The 17,574-nt window shown below is 41.6% G+C and overlaps 1 non-coding gene across 1 annotated transcript; it reads right to left on the bottom strand.

Annotated features, from left to right (window-relative positions):
* Positions 1 to 910: 910 nt before the first annotated feature.
* On the bottom strand, positions 911 to 1,014 carry LOC112718770 (small nucleolar RNA R71). The gene has a single exon (XR_003161096.1). It is a non-coding gene; the product is annotated as a small nucleolar RNA R71 (small nucleolar RNA).
* Positions 1,015 to 17,574: the final 16,560 nt, after the last annotated feature.

Here is a 17,574-nt window from a genome sequence, read left to right as displayed (position 1 = left end):
CTAACTTTTTGTTTGTTTCTTATCTTTTTCAAAACCACCTAACTACTTTTCCCTCTTCTATTTTCGAAAATACCTCATCCCTTTTTCAAAATTTCTTTTTAATTAATTAATTGTTTCAAATTTTAATCACATTTATCTCTAATTTTCGAAAATCACTAACCCCTTTTTAAAATTATTTTCGAATTCTTCTCTCTCTTCTCTTATCTTCTTCTATTTAATTGTTCAATTACTAACACTCCTCTTCACCTCTCTTCATCCAAAAATCCGAATCCTCTTCTTCTTTCTTCTACCCCTTTCTTCTTCTACTAACATAAGGGAATCTCTATACTGTGACATAGAGGATTCCTTTTTCCTTTCTTGTTTTCTTCTCTTTCTTATGAGCAGGAACAAGGATAAAGGCACTCTTGTTGAAGCTGATCCAGAACCTGAAAGGACTCTGAAGAGAAAATTAAGAGAAGCTAAATTACAACAATCCAGAGGCAACCTTTTAGAAAATTTCGAACAAGAGGAAGAGATGGCCGAAAATAATAATAATAATGCAAGGAGAATGCTTGGTGACTTCACAAAGCCAACATCCAAGTTTGATGGAAGAAGCATCTCCATTCCTGCCATTGGAGCCAATAACTTTGAGCTTAAGCCTCAACTAGTTGCATTAATGCAACAAAACTGCAAGTTTTATGGACTTCCATCTGAAGATCCTTATCAGTTCTTAACTGAGTTCTTGCAGGTCTGTGATACTGTAAAGACGAATGGAGTTAATCCTGAAGTCTACAGACTCATGCTTTTCCCTTTTGCTGTAAGAGACAGAGCTAGAATATGGTTGGATTCACAACCTAAGGATAGCCTGGACTCCTGGGATAAGCTGGTCACTGCCTTCTTGGATAAATTCTTTCCTCCTCAAAAGCTGAGCAAGCTGAGAGTGGATGTTCAAACCTTCAAACAAAAAGATGGTGAATCCCTCTATGAAGCTTGGGAGAGATACAAGCAGCTGACCAAGAGATGTCCATCTGACATGTTTTCAGAATGGACCCTATTAGATATATTCTATTATGGTCTCTCTGAATTTTCGAAAATGTCACTGGACCATTCTGCAGGTGGATCTATTCACCTGAAGAAAACGCCTGAAGAGGCTCAAGAACTCATTGACATGGTTGCTAACAACCAGTTCATGTATACCTCTGAGAGGAATTCCGTGAATAATGGGGTACCTCAGAAGAAAGGAGTTCTTGAAATTGATGCTCTGAATGCCATATTGGCTCAGAACAAAGTGTTGACTCACAGGTCAACATGATCTCTCAAAATCTGAATGGATTGCAACATGCATCCAACAGTACTAGAGAGGCAGCTTCTGAAGAAGCTTATGATCCTGAGAACCCTGCCATGGCAGAGGTTAATTATCTGGGTGAACCATATGGAAATACCTATAACCCATCATGGAGAAATCATCCAAATTTCTCCTGGAAGGATCAACAAAAACCTCAACAAGGTTTTAACAATGGTGGACGCAATAGGCTGAATAATAGTAAGCCATATCCATCATCTTCTCAGCAACAGACAGAGAACTCTGAACAAAATAATTCTAATTTAGCCAATATAGTCTCTGATCTGTCAAAAGCCACTTTCAGTTTCATGAATGAAACAAGATCCTCCATTAGAAATTTGGAGGCACAAGTAGGCCAGCTGAGTAAGAAAGTTATTGAAACTCCTCCCAGTATTCTCCCAAAGTAATACAGAAGAGAATCCAAAAGGAGAGTGCAAAGCCATTGACTTAGTCAACATGGCCGAATGCATCAAGGAGGAGGAGGACGAAAATCCTAGTGAGAAAAACCTCCTGGGACGTTCCTCAAGCAAGAAGGAGCTTCCTAATAAGAATCCTGAGGAATCTGAGGCTCACACAGAGACCATAGAGATTCCATTAAATCTCCTTCTGCCATTCATGAGCTCTGACTATTATTCATCCTCTGAAGAGGATGAAGATGTGACTAGTGAGCAAGTTGCTCAATATCTAGGAGCTATCATGAAGCTGAATGCGAAGCTGTTTGGTAATGAGACTTGGGAAAGTGAACCTCCCTTGCTCATTAGTGAACTAGATACTTGGATTCAGAAAACTCTACCTCAAAAGAAACAAGATCCTGGCAAGTTCTTAATACCTTGCACCATTGGCACCATGAGCTTTGAGAAAGCTCTGTGTGATCTTGGGTCAGGAATAAACCTTATGCCACTCTCTGTAATGGAGAAGCTAGGGATCATTGAGGTGCAACCTGCTTTGTTCTCACTACAATTGGCAGATAAGTCAGTGAGACAAGCTCATGGGATAGTAGAGGACGTGCTTATAAAAGTTGAAGACTTTTACATCCCTGCTGATTTCCTAATCCTAGATACTAGGAAGGAAGATGATGAATGCATCATCCTAGGAAGACCTTTCCTAGCCACAGCAGAAGCTGTGATAGATGTCAACAGAGGAGAGTTAGTCCTTCAATTAAATGGGGAATACCTTGTGTTTCAAGCACATGGCCATCCCTCTGTGACAAAAGAGAGTAAGCATGAAGAGCTTCTCTCAGTTCAAGGTCAAGAAGAGCCCACACAGTCAAACTCTAAGTTTGGTGTTGTGAAGCCACAACCAAACTCTAAGTTTGGTGTTCAAACCCCATATCCAAACTCTAAGTTTGGTGTTGGGACTAGACAACATTGACTTGATTGCTCTGTGGCTCCATGAGAGCCACTGTCAAGCTATTGACATTAAAGAAGCGCTTGTTGGGAGGCAACCCAATTTTATTTATCTAATTTTATTTTATTTTGTTTCTTTGTTATTTTTATGTTTAATTAGGTACATGATCATGAGGAGTCACGAAAAAATCAAAATAATTAAAAACAGAGTCAAAAACAGAAGAAAAAAATTTTTCACCCTGGAGGACGCACGGGCCGGCGTTCAGCGCCCAGAAGATGCATCTGGCGGGCGTTCAACGCCAGAACAGAGCATCTTCCTGGCGCTGAACACCCAAAACAAGCAACATCCTGGCGTTTAACGCCAGGATGCGCACGCAGAGGACAATCTGGCGCTGAACGCCAGAAACAAGCTTGAAACTGGCGTTCAACGCCAGAATCAAGCATCACATGGGCGTTTAACGCCCAGAACATGCACCAATGGGCGTTTGAACGCCAGAATGGTGCATGAAGGCAATTTACACGCCTATAGGGTGAAGGAATGGTATTTCTTTTCACCTCAGGACCTGTGGACCCCACAGGATCCCCACCTCAGGACCTGTGGACCCCACAGGATCCCCACCTACCTTTTCTTTTAATCCTATTCACACTCTCCTAATCCAAATCTCATTTTCTTCCCAAAAACCTTCACCAATCACATCAATTTCTCTTCCCAATTACCCCATGCACCATTCACATCAACCTCCTCTTCCCCATAAACCCCACCTACCTCCATTACATTCAAATTCAATTTCCCACCCATTCCCACCCAAAATGGCCGAAACCTAACCCTCCCCCCCTCCCTATAAATACCTCTCCTTTCTTCTTCATTTTCACACAACATAACCCCTTCTTCTCTACATAGCCGAACCCCCTTCTCCCTCTCTACTCAAATTTCCTTCTTCTTCTTCTTCTACTCTTCTTTTCTTTTTGCTCGAGGACGAGCAAATTTTACGTTTGGTGTGGTAAAAAGCCTAGCTTTTTATTTTTCATTCACCATCAATGGCACCCAAGACCGGAGTTTCCTCAAGAAAAGGAAAAGGGAAGGCAAAAGCTTCCACTTCCGAATCATGGGAAAAGGAGAGATTCATCTCCAAGAGCCACCAAGACCACTTCTATGATGTTGTGGCAAAGAAGAGGGTGATCCCTGAGGTCCCCTTCAAGCTCAAAAAGAATGAGTATCCGGAAATCCGACATGAGATCCAAAGAAGAGGGTGGGAAGTCATAACCAACCCCATGCAACAAGTCGGATTACTGATGGTTCAAGAGTTCTATGCTAATGCATGGATCACAAGGAACCATGATGAAAGTATGAACCCGAATCCAAAGAACTATCTCACAATGGTTCGGGGGAAATACTTAGATTTCAGTCCGGAAAATGTGAGGTTGGCGTTTCATCTACCCATGATGCAAGGTGATGAACGCCCCTACACAAGGAGGGTCAACTTCAATCAAAGGTTGGACCAAGTCCTAATGGACATTTGTGTGGAAGGCGCCCAATGGAGAGTAGACTCCAAAGGCAAACCAGTCCAACTAAGAAGACTGGACCTCAAGCCTGTAGCTAGAGGATGGTTGGAGTTCATCCAAAGATCCATCATCCCTACAAGCAACCGATCTGAAGTTACTGTGGATCGGGCAATCATGATTCATAGCATCATGATTGGAGAGGAAGTAGAGGTTCATGAAGTCATAGCCAATGAACTCTACAAAATAGCTGACAAGCCTTCATACATGGCACGGCTAGCCTTCCCCCACCTCATATGCCATCTATGTTATTCAGCTGGAGTTATCATAGATGGAGATGTCTCCATTGAAGAAGACAAGCCCATCACCAAGAAACGGATGGAGCAAACAAGGGAAGTCCCTCACGGCCCCTAAGGAGAACATGAGGAAGTTCATCAACAAATGCCTCATGGAATGCACTTTCCTCCCAACAACTATTGGGAGCAACTCAGTACTTCCTTAGAAGACTTGAGCCAAAACGTGGAACAACTAAGGGTGGAACACCATGAACACGCCCTCACTCTCCAAGAAATAAGAGAAGATCAAAGAGACATGAGGGAAGAGCAACAAAGGCAAGGAAGGGACATAGAAGAGTTGAAGAACATCATTGGTCCTTCAAGAAGAAGACGCCACTAAGAGGTGGATTCATTCCTTGTTCTTTATTTTCTTTCTGTTTTCGGTTTTTTAAGTGTTATGTTTATTTATGTTTTGTGTCTTTACTTCATGATCATTAGTATGTAACCATGCCTTAAAGATTATGAATAATTCCATGAATCCTTCACCTCTCTTAAAAGAAAAATGTTTTAAGTCAAAAGAACAAGAAGTACATAATTTTCGAAATTATTAGTGAATTTAATTTAATTATATTGATGTGGTGGCAATAATTTTTGTTTTCTGAATGAATGCTTGAACAGTGCATATTTTTGATCTTGTTGTTTATGAGTGTTAAAATTGTTGGCTCTTGAAAGAATGATGAACAAAGAGAAATGTTATTGATGATCTGAAAAACATCATGAAATTGATTCTTGAAGCAAGAAAAAGCAGTGAAAAAGCAAAAGCTTGTGAAAAAAAAAAAAAGTGGCAAAAAAAAAATAGAAAGAAAAAGCAAGCAGAAAAGGCCAATAGCCCTTAAAACCAAAAGGCAAGGGTAGCAAGGATCCAAGGCTTTGAGCATCAATGGATAGGAGGGCCCAAGGAAATAAAATCCAGGCCTAAGCGGCTAAATCAAGCTGTCCCTAACCATGTGCTTGTGTCATGAAGGTCCAAGTGAAAAGCTTGAGACTGAATGGTTAAAGTCGTGATCCAAAGCTAAAGAGTGTGCTTAAGAGCTCTGGACACCACTAACTGGGGACTTTAGCAAAGCTAAGTCACAATCTGAAAAGGTTCACCCAGTTATGTGTCTGTGGCATTTGTGTATCCGGTGGTAATACTGGAAGACAAAGTGCTTAGGGCCACAGCCAAGACTCATAAAGTAGCTGTGTTCAAGAATCAACATGCCTAACTAGGAAAGTCAATAACACTATCTGAAATTCTAAGTTCCTAGAGAAGCCAATCACTCTAAACTACAAAGGAAAAAGTGAGATGCCAAAACTGTTCAGAAGCAAAAAGCTACAAGTCCCGCTCATCTAATTAAATTAATATTCATTGATATTTTGGACTTTATAGTATATTCTCTTCTTTTTATCCTATTTGATTTTTAGTTGCTTGGGGACAAGCAACAATTTAAGTTTGGTGTTGTGATGAGCGGATAATTTATACGCTTTTTGGCATTGTTTTCATATAGTTTTTAGTAAGTTTAAGCTACTTTTAGGGATGTTTTCATTATTTTTTATGTTAAATTCATATTTCTGGACTTTACTATGAGTTTGGGTGTTTTTCTGTGATTTCAGGTAAATTCTGACTGAAATTGAGGGATTTGAGCAAAACTCTGAAGAAGGCTGACAAAAGGACTACTGATGCTGTTGGATTCTGACCTCCCTGCACTCGAAATGGATTTTCTGGAGCTACAGAACTTCAATTGGCGTGCTCTCAACGGCGTTGGAAAGTAGACATCCAGGGCTTTCCAGCAATATATAATAGTCCATGCTTTATTCGAAGAATGACGACGTAACTTGGCGTTGAACGCCAAGTTCATGCTGCTGTCTGGAGTTAAACGCCAGAAAAACGTCATGATCCGGAGTCAAACGCCCAAAACACGTCATAACCTGATGTTTGACGCCAAGAAATGCCTCTACACGTGGATTGATCAAGCTCAGCCCAAGCACACACCAAGTGGGCCCCGGAAGTGGATTTATGCATCAATTGCTTACTCATGTAAACCCTAGTAGCTAGTCTAGTATATATAGGACATTTATCTATTGTATTAGACATCTTTGATCTCAGTTTTGTTTTATTCTTCATCTTAGGGGATCATTGATCACGTTAGAGAGGGCTGGCCATTCGGCCATGCCTGAACTCTTTGCTTATGTATTTTCAACGGTGGAGTTTCTGCACACCATAGATTAAGGGTGTGGAGCTCTGCTGTACCTCAAGTATTAATGAAATTCTATCTTCTTTTATTCAAATCTCTCTTATTCTTATTCCAAGATATTCATTCGTACCCAAGAACATGATGAATGTGATGAGTCAGATTACCCTCATTATCATTCTCACTTATGAATGCGCGTGATTGACAACCATGTCCGTTCTACATGCAACAGAGCTTGAATGCGTATCTCTTAGATTCCCCAACAGAATCTTCGTGGTATAAGTTAGATAGTTGGCGGCATTCATCTGGATCCGGAAAGTCCAACCTTGTCTGTGGTGTTCCGAGTAGGATCCTGGGAGTCCGGAAAGTCCAACCTTGTCCGTGGTGTTCCGAGTAGGATTCCGATCATGAATGACCGTGACGTGCTTCAAACTTTAACCTGCTGGGCGTTGGTGACAGACGCAAAAGAGGGATTCTATTCCAGTAGGAGCGGGAACCAACCGGTGATTAGCCGTACTGTGACAGAGTGCGTTAGCATAGTTTTCACTGCGAGGATGGGATGTAGCCATCAGCCATGGGTGATGCCTCCAGACTGGTTAGCTGTGCGAGTGACAGCCGCACAGGTTATTTCCCCGTGAGGAATGAAAGTAGCCACAGTTGATGGTGAACCCCTATACAAAGCTTGCCATGGAAAGGAGTAAGAAGAATTGAGTAGAAGCAGTAGGAGAGCAGGCGTGCTTGAGCGATGCAGCAGCTGTATATACTTAAAAGATACCTCTACCAATGAATCAGCATAAGTGTTCTATCCTTTTTATTATTTCTTCTTTTTATTATTAATTATTCGAAAACCCATAAACCATTTTTAATCTGCCTAACTGAGATTTGCAAGGTGACCATAGCTTGCTTCATACCAACAATCTCTGTGGATTCGACCCTTACTCACGTAAGGTTTATTACTTGGACGACCCAGTACACTTGCTGGTTAGTTGAACGAGATTGTGAAGAAAATAAACAATGCCCTCAGAGTATACATCTTTTATAAATCCAATTACAAGAAAAAAGGGAATCACAATTTCGTCCACCACCCATCATGGAGAAATCATCCAAATTTCTCCTGGAAGGATCAACAAAAGCCTCAACAAGGCTTTAACAATGGTGGACGCAATAGGCTGAAGAATAGTAAGCCATATCCATCATCTTCTCAGCAACAGACAGAGAACTCTGAACAAAATACTTCTAATTTAGCAAATATAGTCTCTGATCTATCAAAGGCCACTTTTAGTTTCATGAATGAAACAAGATCCTCCATTAGAAATCTGGAGGCACAAGTGGGCCAGCTGAGTAAGAAAGTTATTGAAACTCCTCCCAGTATTCTTCCAAGCAATACAGAAGAAAATCCAAAAGGAGAGTGCAAGGCCATTGATTTAATCAAAGTGGCCGAATGCACTAGGGAGGAGGAGGACGAAAACCCCAGTGAGGAAGACCTCCTGGGACATCCTCCAAGCAAGAAGGAGTTTCCTATTAAGGATCCAAAGGAATCTGAGGCTCATCTAGAGACCATAGAGATTCCATTAAATCTCCTTCTGCCATTCATGAGCTCTGAAGACTATTCTTCCTCTGAAGAGGATGAAGATGTGACTGGAGAGCAAGTTGCTCAATATTTAGGAGCTATCATGAAGTTGAATGCCAAGTTGTTTGGTAATGAGACTTGGGAAAGTGAACCTCCCTTGCTTATTAGTGAACTAGATACTTGGATTCAGAAAACTCTACCTCAAAAGAAACAAGATCCTGGCAAGTTCCTAATACCTTGTACCATAGGCACCATGAGCTTTGAAAAAGCTCTATGTGATCTAGGGTCAGGGATAAATCTTATGCCACTCTCTGTAATGGAGAAGCTGGGGATTATTGAGGTACAACCTGCCTTGTTCTCATTACAATTGGCAGACAAGTCAGTGAGACAAGCTTATGGAATAGTAGAGGACGTGCTAGTAAAGGTTGAAGGCCTTTACATCGCTGCTAATTTCATAATCTTAGACACTAGGAAGGAAGATGATGAATGCATCATCCTAGGAAGACCTTTCCTAGCCACAGCAGGAGCTGTGATAGATGTCAATAGAGGTGAGTTAGTCCTTCAATTGAATGGGGACTACCTTGTGTTTAAGGCACATGGCCATCCCTCTGTGACAAAAGAGAGTAAGCATGAAGAGCTTCTCTCAGTTCAAAGTCAAGAAGAACCCACACATTCAAACTCTAAGTTTGGTGTTGTGAGGCCACAACCAAACTCTAAGTTTGGTGTTAAGATCCCATATCCAAACTCTAAGTTTGGTGTTGGGACTACACACTAAAATTGACCTGATCACCTTGTGGCTCCATGAGAGCCACTGTCAAGCTATTGACATTAAAGAAGCACTTGTTGGGAGGCAACCCAATTTTATTTATCTAATTTTATTTTATTTTGTTTTTTTGTTATTTTTATGTTTAATTAGGTACATGATCATGAGGAGTCACGAAAAAATCAAAAAAATTAAAAACAGAGTCAAAAACAGAAGAAAAAAATTTTCACCCTGGAGGTAGCGCAGACTGGCGTTCAACGCCAGTAAGATGCATCTGGCTGCCGTTCAACGCTAGAACAGAGCACCATTCTGGCGCTGAACACCAGAAACAAGCAACAACCTGGCGTTTAACGCCAAGAATGTGCACACAGAGGATAAACTGGCGCTGAACGCCAGAAACAAGCATGAAACTGGCGTTCAACGCCAGAACCATGCATTACATGGGCGTTGAACGCCCAGAACGTGCATCAATGGGCGTTTGAACGCCAAAATGATGCACCAAGGCATTTTACATGCCTATATGGTAAAGGAATGGTATTTCTTTTCACCTCAGGATCTGTGGACCCCACATGATCCCTACCTCAGGATCTGTGGACCCCACAGGATCCCCACCTACCATATTCCCACCTTACCTTCTAATCCTATTTTTGTGATTTGAATTCCCCATGTCACAATTCCCAATCTTCTTCATCAATCACCTCAATTCCTCTTCCCAATTACCCCATTCACTATTCACATCAACCTCCTCTTCCCCATAAACCCCACCTACCTCCATAAAATTCAAATTCACTTTCCCACCCATTCCCACCCAAATTGGCCGAACCTTTACCCTCCCCTCTCCCTATAAATACCCTTCCCCTCTTCTTCATTTTCACACCTCACAAACCCACATTCTCCCACATAGCCGAACCACCTCTTCTCCCTCTCTTCCCTATTCTCTTCTTCTTCTTCTACTTTTCTTTTCTTTCTTGCTCGGGGGCGAGCAAAATTTTAAGTTTGGTGTGGTAAAAGCATAAGCTTTTTGTTTTTCCATTACCATCAATGGTACCTAAGGCCGGAGTATCCTCTAGAAAAGGGAAAGGGAAGACAAAAGCTTCCACCTCCGAGTCATGGGAGAAGGAGAGATTCATCTGCAAGAGCCATCAAGACCACTTTTATGATGTTGTGGCAAAAAAGAAGGTGATCCCCGAGGTCCCTTTCAAGCTCAAAAAGAATGAGTATCCGGAAATCCGACATGAAATTCAAAGAAGAGGGTGGGAAGTCATAACCAACCCCATGCAACAAGTCGGAATATTGATGGTTCAAGAGTTCTATGCCAATGCATGGATCACTAGGAACCATGATCAAAGTATGAACCCGAATCCAAAGAACTATATCACAATGGTTCGGGGGAAATACTTAGATTTTAGTCCGGAAAATGTGAGGTTGGCGTTTCACTTGCCCATGATGCAAGAAGATGAACGCCCCTACACTAGAAGGGTCAACTTTAATCAAAGGTTGGACCAAGTCCTTATGGACATATGTGTGGAAGGAGCTCAGTAGAGAATAGACTCCAAAGGCAAGCCAGTTCAACTAAGAAGACTGGATCTCAAGCCTGTGGCTAGAGGATGGTTGGAGTTCATTCAAAGATCCATCATCCCTACTAGCAACCGATCTGAAGTTACTGTGGATCGGGCCATCATGATCCATAGCATCATGATAGGAGAGGAAGTGGAAGTTCATGAGGTCATCTCCAATGAACTCTACAAAATAGCCGACAAGTCCTCACCCATGGCACGGCTAGCCTTCCCTCACCTTATTTGCCATCTATGTTACTCAGCTGGAGTCATCATAGATGGAGATGTCTCCATTGAAGAAGACAAGCCCATCACCAAGAAAAGGATGGAGCAAACAAGAGAAGTTCCTCACGGCCCTCAAGAAGAACATGAGGAAGTTCATCATCAACAAATGCCTCAAGGAATGCACTTTCCTCCCAACAACTATTGGGAGCAACTCAGTACCTCCTTAGAAGATTTGAGCCATAATGTTGAACAATTAAGGGTGGAACATCATGAGCACTCCATCATTCTCCAAGAAATAAGAGAAGATCAAAGAGCAATGAGGGAGGAGCAACAAAGGCAAGGAAGGGACATAGAAGAGCTTAAGGACATTGTTGGGCCTTCAAGAAGAAGACGCCACTAAAAGGTGGATTCATTCCTTGTTCTTTATTTCTTTCTGTTTTCGGTTTTTAGTATTGTGTTTTGTGTCTCTACTTCATGATCATTAGTATGTAACCATGCCTTAAAGCTATGAATAAAATCCATTAGTCTTTCACCTCTCTTAAATGAAAAATGTTTTAATTCAAAAGAACAAGAAGTACATGAATTTCGAATTTATCCTTGAATTTAATTTAATTATATTGATGTGGTGGCAATACTTTTTGTTTTCTGAATGAATAATTGAACAGTGCATATTTTTGATCTTGTTGTTTATGAATGTTAAAACTGTTGGCTCTTGAAAGAATGATGAACAAAGAGAAATGTTATTGATGAACTGAAAAATTCATGAATTGATTCTTGAAGCAAGAAAAAGCAGTGAAAAAGCAAAAGCTTGTGAAAAAAAAATGGCGAAAAATTGAGAAAGAAAAAGAAGGAGCAGTAGAAAAAGCCAATAGCCCTTAAAACCAAAAGGCAAGGGTAAAAAGGATCCAAGGCTTTGAGCATCAATGGATAGGAGGGCCCAAGGAAGTTAAATCCAGGCCTAAGCGGCTAAATCAAGCTGTCCCTAACCATGTGCTTGTGTCACGAAGGTCCAAGTGAAAAGCTTGAGACTGAGTGGTTAAGGTCGTGATCCAAAAGAGTGTGCTTAAGAGCTCTGGACACCACTAACTGGGGACTTTAGCAAAGCTGAGTCACAATCTGAAAAGGTTCACCCAGTTATGTGTCTGTGGCATTTGTGTATCCGGTGGTAATACTGGAAGACAACGTGCTTAGGGCCACGGCCAAGACTCATAAGTAGCTGTGTTCAAGAATCAACATGCTTAACTAGGAGAGTCAATAACACTATCCGAAATTCTAAGTTCCTAGAGAAGCCAATCATTCTAAACTTCAAAGGAAAAAGTGAGATGCCAAAACTGTTCAGAAGCAAAAAGCTACAAGTCCCGCTCATCTAATTAAATTAATATTCATTGATATTTTGAAATTTATAGTATATTCTCTTCTTTTATCCTATTTGATTTTCAGTTGCTTGGGGACAAGCAACAATTTAAGTTTGGTGTTGTGATGAGCGGATAATTTATACGCTTTTTGGCATTGTTTTTAGATAGTTTTTAGTAAGTTTGAGCTACTTTTAGGGATGTTTTCATTAGTTTTTATGTTAAATTCACATTTCTGGACTTTACTATGAGTTTGTGTGTTTTTCTGTGATTTCAGGTAAATTCTGACTGAAATTGAGGGATTTGAGCAAAACTCTGAAGAAGGCTGACAAAAGGACTGCTGATGCTGTTGGAATCTGACCTCCCTGCACTCGAAATGGATTTTCTGGAGCTACAGAACTCCAATTGGCGCGCTCTCAACGGCGTTGGAAAGTAGACATCCAGGGCTTTCCAGCTATATATAATAGTCCATACTTTATTCGAAGATTGACGACGTAACTTGGCGTTGAACGCCAAGTACAAGCTGCTATCTGGAGTTAAACGCCAGAAAAAGTCATGATCCGGAGTTGAACGCCCAAAACACGTCATAACTCAGATTTCAACTCCAAGTAAAGCCTCAGCTCGTGGATTGATCAAGCTCAGCCCAAGCATACACCAAATGGGCCCCGGAAGTGAATTTATGCATCATTTACTTACTCATGTAAACCCTAGTAGCTAGTCTAGTATATATAGGACATTTATCTATTGTATTAGACATCTTTGGTCTCAGTTTTGTTTTATTCTTCATCCTAAGGGATCATTGATCACGTTAGGGAGGGCTGGCCATTCGGCCATGCCTGAACCCTTTGCTTATGTATTTTCAACGGTGGAGTTTCAACACACCATAGATTAAGGGTGTGGAGCTCTGCTGTACCTCAAGTATTAATGCAATTCTGTTATCTTTTTTTCAAATCTCTCTTATTCTTATTCCAAGATATTCATTCGTACCCAAGAACATGATGAATGTAATGATGAAAGTGACGATCATTATCATTCTCACTTATGAACGCGCGTGATTGACAACCACTTCCGTTCTACATGCAACAGAGCTTGAATGCGTATCTCTTAGATTCCCCAACAGAATCTTCGTGGTATAAGCTAGATAGATGGCGGCATTTATGAGGATCCGGAAAGTCTCACCTTGTCTGTGGTATTCCGAGTAGGATCCTGGGAATCCGAAAAGTCTAACCTTGTCTGTGGTATTCCGAGTAGGATTCCGGTAATGAATGACTGTGACGTGCTTCAAACTTGCAAGTGCTGGGCGTTAGTGACAGACGCAAAAGAATCAAGGGATTCTATTCCAGTAGGATCGGGAACCAACCAGTGATTAGCCGTACTGTGACAGAGTGCGTGAGCATTAGTTTTCACTGCGAGGATGGGATGTAGCCATCAACCATGGGTGATGCCTCCAGACGATTAGCCGTGCGAGTGACAGCCGCATAGGTTCATTTTCCCGAGAGGATTGAAAGTAGCCACCGCTGATGGTGAACCCCTATACAAAGCTTGCCATGGAAAGGAGTAAGAAGGATTGAGTAGAAGCAGTAGGAGAGCAGGCGTCCTTGAGCCATGCAGCATCTCCATTCACTTATCTGAAATTCCCACCAATGAATCTGCATAAGTCTTCTATCCTTTTTATAATCTATTTTCTTATCTTTATTTTCGAAACCCATAAACCATTTTAATCTGCCTGACTGAGATTTGCAAGGTGACCATAGCTTGCTTCATACCAACAATCTCTGTGGGATCGACCCTTACTCACGTAAGGTTTATTACTTGGACGACCCAGTACACTTGCTGGTTAGTTGAACGGAGTTGTGAATTTAACCAAGAGCCACAATAGTTTTTGTGTACATACCAAAGAGCCAATATCAAGGATCACAATTTCGTCCACCAACTTCCCTTTCCAAAAGTTGTGTGGAGCAGGATGTATCCCATTGGTTGAACCGGGGTATCTCCTAACCCGAACAGGCTGTCCGGATATGCTCTGAGTTCTTTTTCTTCCAAGCCGAGTTTGTCAAAGGCGGTCTTGAATAAAATATCGGCAGAGCTCCCCTGATCTATCAATGTGTGGTAAAGATTTGTGTTTTCCAGTATAATAGTGATGACCATGGGATTCTCATGCCCTAATGTGACACCGGATGCGTCTTCCTTGGTAAAAGTGATCACTGGGATGTCAGGTGTTTCCTTCTTTTCTGCGACGTGGTATACGTCTTTGAGATGTCTTTTGCGGGATGATTTGGAGATTCCTCCTGCAGCGAATCCATCGTGTATCATGTGCACATGTCTTTCTGACGTCCGGGATGATCGCGCGGTTGGTTCAACGTCTTCTATTCTTCTTCTTTTCCTTTGTTCATCAACACGGATGGCCAGGTATCGATCTAGCATTCCTTCTCGTACGAGCTTTTCTATGACATTTTTTAAGTCGAAACACTCATTGGTGGAGTTCCCGCAGATCCGATGGTATTCACAATATTCAGCCCGGTTTCCTCCTTCTTTTTTGCCTTTGAGTGGTCGAGCTGGTGGTATTCTTTCTGTGTTGCAAACCTCTCTGTAGACATCCACAAGAGACACCCGAAGAGGGGTGTAATTGTGGTATTTTTTATTTTCTCTCCATGTCGATCTTCCTTTTTTCTGGAATCTTTGTCTTTATCCCGAGGGGTGAACCCTGCTTTTGAGGTCTCTCATAATCGGGAGTTTTTCTCCATGTTGATGTACTTTTCCGCTCGCTCCTGCACCTCGTTCAGAGATGTGGGGTACTTCTTTGATATGGATTGACTAAAAGTCCCTTCTCGTAGGCCATTAATGAGATCCATGATGGCAGCTTCTGTTGGAAGGTTTTGTATATCCATGCATGCTTTGTTGAATCTCTCCATGTAGTTACGCAGGGTTTCCCGCTCTCCTTGTCTGATTCCTAGTAAGCTCGGGGCATGTTTAGCTTTGTCCTTTTGGATGGAGAATCTGGCCAAGAATTTTTTAGCCATGTCGTCGAAACTTGAGATGGACCTAGGAGGGAGATTGTCGAACCATCTAATTGCTATTTTTGTTAAAGTAGTTGGAAAGGCTTTGCAACGAACTGCATCTGAGGCATCGACAAGGTACATTCTGCTTCTGAAGTTGCTAAGATGATGGCTGGGATCTGTAGTACCGTCATATAAGGTCATGTCTAGGAGTTTAAAGTCCTTTGGGATTTTTGTCTTCATGATTTCTTTGGTGAATGTGTCTTGCTCCTTTCGTGCGTTATCTTCAGAAATGGATCGGTTGGCTTTCATCTTGACATCGGCTTCAAGTTTTAGAAGTTTGGTTTTCAGTTTCCGGCGTCGCCTTATTTCTCTTTGTAGATTGATGAGCGGATAATTTGTATACTTTTTGGCATTGTTTTTAGTATGTTTTTGATATGATATAGTTAGTTTTTGGTATATTTTTATTAGTTTTTAGTTAAAATTCACTTTTCTGGACTTTACTATGAGTTTGTGTGTTTTTCTGTGATTTCAGGTATTTTCTGGCTGAAATTGAGGGACCTGAGCAAAAATCTGATTCTGAGACCAAAAAGGACTGCAGATGCTGTTGGATTCTGACCTCCCTGCACTCGAAGTGGATTTTCTGGAGCTACAGAAGCCCAATTGGCGCGCTCTCAACGGCGTTGGAAAGTAGACATCCTGGGCTTTCCAGCAATATATGATAGTCCATACTTTGCCCAATATTTGATGGCCCAAACCGGCGTTCAAAGTCACCTCAGGAAATTCCAGCGTTAAACGCTGGAACTGGCACCCAAATGGGAGTTAAACGCCCAAACTGGCACTAAAGCTGGCGTTTAACTCCAAGAGGAGTCTCTGCACGAAATTTGCTTCATTGCTCAGCCCAAGCACACACCAAGTGGGCCCGGAAGTGGATTTTTATGTCATTTACTCATTTCTGTACACCTTAGGTTACTAGTTTTCTATAAATAGGACCTTTGACTATTGTATTAGAAATCTTTGGATCTTTAGGTCTTTGGATCTTTATATCTTTTGATCACTTTAGATCTTAGATCATTGGGAGGCTGGCCATTCGGCCATGCCTAGACCTTATGCTTATGTATTTTCAACGGTGGAGCTTCTACACACCATAGATTAAGGTGTGGAGCTCTGCTGTACCTCGAGTATTAATGCAATTACTATTGTTCTTCCATTCAATTTCGCTTGTTCTTTATCCAAGATATCACTTGTTCTTCAACCTGATGAAGGTGATGATTGACGCCCATCACCATTCTCACCCATGAACAAGGTGACTGACAACCATTCTTGTTCTACAAGCATTCGAGGCTCTAGTGAATATCTCTTGGATTCTTTAATCGGAATCTTCGTGGTATAGGCAGGACCTGATGGCGGCATTCAAGAGAATCCGGAAGGTCTAAACCTTGTCTGTGGTATTCTGAGTAGGATTCAATGACTGAATGACTGTGACGTGCTTCAAACCTGTAACTTACTGGGCGTTAGTGACAGACGCAAAAGAATCACTGGATTCTATTCCAGTAGGGGAGGGAACCACACCGGTGATTGGCAGCACTGTGACAGAGTGTGTGCATTAGCTTTCACTGCGAGGATGGGAGGTAGCTGCTGACAACAGTGAAACCCTACACGAGCTTGCCATGGAAAGGAGTAAGAAGAATTGGATGAAGACTGTAGGAAAGCAGAGAGACGGAAGGGAAGGCATCTTCATGCGCTTATCTGAAGTTCCTACCAATGAATTACATAAGTATCACTATCTTTATCTTTTATGTTATTTTCGTTCATCACCATATACATTTGAGTTTGCCTGACTAAGATTTACAAGATGACCATAGCTTGCTTCAATACTAACAATCTCCGTGGGATCGACCCTTACTCGCGTAAGGTTTATTACTTGGACGACCCAGTGCACTTGCTGGTTAGTTGTGCGAAGTTGTGTAATGCCATGGTATTGAGCCACCAAGTTCTTGGAGCCATTACCGGGGATTATGAGAGTTGTGAAAAAGTATAGTTCACAATTTCGCGCACCAAGTTTTTGGCGCCGTTGCCGGGGATTGTTCAAGTTTTGAGCAAGCTTTTGGTAACATCAGTGCCAAGATCCGGCAACAACATCAAGTTTTTGGTGTTATTGCCCGGGATTGTTTAGGCTGGACAACTGACGGTTCATCTTGTTGCTTAGATTAGGTATTTTTTTTTCAGAGCTCTTAAGAATGAATTCTAGTGTTTCAAGGTGATGTTCTTATCATCACCAAAGCTGATTGATCTTCATCAATTTAGCTCTTGAATGCAATGTCCTGCTGAAGCTTGGCCGGCCATGTCTAATTTCTTTAGACTAAAGCTTTAGACTAACATTGCATGATTCCTGGAATTCTCATTAAGAATTTTGATACCTTTATTCTCTTTTTCTAC

This window comes from Arachis hypogaea, chromosome 10 (genome assembly GCF_003086295.3).
Source record: "Arachis hypogaea cultivar Tifrunner chromosome 10, arahy.Tifrunner.gnm2.J5K5, whole genome shotgun sequence".
Lineage (NCBI taxonomy): Eukaryota > Viridiplantae > Streptophyta > Magnoliopsida > Fabales > Fabaceae > Arachis > Arachis hypogaea.
Note: the sequence above shows the minus strand (reverse complement) of the source record. Positions and strands in the feature narration are given on the sequence as shown.